This window comes from Charadrius vociferus, unplaced genomic scaffold (assembly GCF_000708025.1).
Source record: "Charadrius vociferus isolate BGI_N301 unplaced genomic scaffold, ASM70802v2 scaffold104, whole genome shotgun sequence".
NCBI classification, from domain to species: domain Eukaryota; kingdom Metazoa; phylum Chordata; class Aves; order Charadriiformes; family Charadriidae; genus Charadrius; species Charadrius vociferus.
Window position 1 is genome coordinate 2,498,550 of NW_009648255.1, and position 3,123 is coordinate 2,501,672.

Below are 3,123 nucleotides of genomic sequence, written 5' to 3' on the forward strand. Positions count from 1 at the left end.
AAGTTCAGATCCTTGATTAAACCATCTAGTTTTCAGTAAATTAAAAACTGACAAACTTCCACTTAAAAGCACTTTAATGGACTATCAACTAATTCTGTTTAAAAAAAAAAATTAATACTTTTATTTGCAAGATTTTTCTAGTACAATTGCACCAGTCTCAAATGTTTTATGAAGCCTGGTAATGAAACTACTTTCTCCTCGCACTATAACTTCCACGGAAAGTAAATTTTCTTAATTTCTTTTAATTAACTTTCTAGGTTATACAGCAATTAATAGCAATTTGAATACACTATAGCCACTATATATCTCTCTCTTTTAAAATCACATTGTAAATTGTTATAGAATTCCCAGATTCACCTTGATTTTAATACAAAGACAAGTGAGAGGAATACTAAAGTGACAAATACTTCAAGTAAATTTTCATTTATCGTCATTCTTATGTTCATAAGCTGTGCTTGCATCTCTTATTTTCTGTGCCTGGACCGTCAGTTTTGTGTTGCTGATCCTTGGTATGTTTCCTTTGGCGGTGGCCCATTATTTTTCATTCATCAAGATTCTCTGTAGTAGCTTTTAATTATTTTGTAATAATACCACTGTGTCCTAAGAAACTCAGCTGTAACTATTAGGTTTTAATCAGAAAAATACGTGGGAGAATATTAGTTGAGTGGGCGGTAGTTTAACTGGATAAGGAATGATTGCACCATTTCTTCTGAATATTAACTGGATAAGAAATGATTGCACCATTTCTAAAAAGCTGAAAGAGTCCCGCGTACAGGAAAGCATTTCCCCCCTCAACTGAGATGAGATGCGTTTGTAAATCTGACACTTGGTCTCCCTTGACCTCGTTGTTGTTGTTTGGTTAAAGAGTGTGCTGTTCTAGAGGAAAGCCAACTGCGTGACCGAGAACAGAAAAGGTCTTTGTATTACAAGCGTTAAGTTTGTGTGCTGTTTTGTTATGCAGAATTGGTCCCCATGTCGTAGCGTAAATAACTTCTGTAGACTATAACATATAGCATTAGCACTATAGCATATATTTCAAAGTTAAAACACTAGCGTAGCCTTAAAAAAAGGCACTATTTATATGATAAAAGAAAATAGGTTTAGTAAGTTAAGATTAATATTTGTTTGGCCAAAAAGGAAATGGCCTTTAAATCATATCTTTCTGCAGATTCCCCAGATTATTTAATTCCGTGTTTCTTAATGTGCAAAAATAATCAAAAGTACTTTTGTTGAACTCTGACAAGGGGAAGATGATTGTTTCTTTGCTTGTTAAATGCAATGGTGGTCTCCTGGTGTTGGAGCAAATCCGAGAGGCAGCGAGTTTATGCTGCTGACCCACCCTACCAGCAGCCGAGCTCAGCGGGCGGTAGGGGGGCAGCAACCCCTGCCAGACGGACGGGCTGAAGGGGTGCGATATCGGAGTCAACCTTGCCAGAACCCGGAATCTAAGGGACACTTTTACTCCTTAAAAAGTAAGAGTACAGCTCTAGAGCCTGATCTTCCTTATGCTGAAGACAACATTGATTTTGTAATTCATGTCATTGGGAATATAAGGCCGTGGAGACGTTTCCCAGGTATGTCACTTAGATTTCCCTGTAACAAACAGCAGGAAAGTTTTTTCATGTGGCAACTGCAAAAGAAATGTTTGATTGGAGAGACACTGCTATTTAACAGAAAATAGTATTCATCTGACAACTGATACTTTTGTCTATGCTTTACTGAGACAAACATGATACATATATGTATTTACTAAAAAAAGTACATACTATGGTTTTAAAATTATAGTGGAAAGAGGCTAATATTCATTACAGATTACTTTGTTATGCAAAAAAAGTTCTAAAATGCAATGCGAAAGAAATTGTTATACATAGAAGCATCTGAAACTATAATTCTTTAATAAAGTTATTTATTATTTATGGTTATTGTTTGACTTACTCTACACCACAAAACGACTTGTGCTTCATTTATTTTGGGCTGTTTTGAAACATTCTTATATGGGAAACCAACAGCAATGCAATGAGGGAAAGTATGCCCCTCAGTTTCCAGAAGAAAAACATATATTTACTGGGTGGGGAAAAAAAAAAAGTTTGCTAGAAGGAAGCAGATGGGGGTTGGGACTTGAGTCTGGCTGTTTCTCTGCTTTGGAACTGGTCTTGGAGTCTTCTCGTCTTCTCTGGTGTGGAAGACCAACTGTTCCTGGTGTAATCCTAACAGTGGTGGATTTTTTTTAATTTTTTTTTTTTTTATATTTGAGAAACTATGTATACACTATAGCTTCCTTGAGCTATGACATGAACTTTAGTATGCCATCTATTCAACAGCTATCGCACATGTGCTCTTGATACGAAGTGTGAGAATTTCATCTTTCATTATGGTGTTTATTAGAGGGAAGCCCCACACAGTTAACTGCATCAAAGAGCTGGGATGTACTGTTGGCACATCTGTAACGCTGACTTAATTGACACTTTCTTGCTATTACAACAGTCAGTGTTGTAAACTGGTACCTGTGCTCCACCCAGCATCTTCCCGCAAATCACGAGACTATTTTTCATGCAGTGCTGCCATACAGTTGTTTTGATGGGGAGCCCAGCTCTGGATTTGATACCGCAGACTGGCCAAACTGCTTTTTTGGTACAATCGGCTAATCTTATTTTGCAGTTACAGCACCACTCTGATGATTCAACCCCTGGTATCAATATAGGCTGGGCAGAGAATGGACGGAGAGCAGCCCTGAGGAGAAGGACCTGGGGCTGCTGGTGCATGGGAAGCTCAATGTGAGCCAACAATGTGCGCCGGCAGCCCAGCGAGCCCCCGGCATCCCGGGCTGCATCCCCAGCACGTGGCCAGCAGGGCGAGGGGGGACTGTGCCCCTCTGCTGCGCTCTGCTCTGGGGAGACCCCCCTGCAGTGCTGCCTCCAGCTCGGGGGGTCCCACCAGCAGAAGGAGACGGAGCTGTTGGAGCGGGGCCAGAGGAGGCCCCGGAGATGCTGGGAGGGCTGGAGCCCCTCTGCTGGGAGGACAGGCTGGGAGAGGTGGGGGGGTTCAGCCTGGAGAAGAGAAGGCCAAAAAGGGGAGACCTCAGAGCCCCTTCCAGTGCCTAAAGGGGCTCCGGGAGAGCTGGGG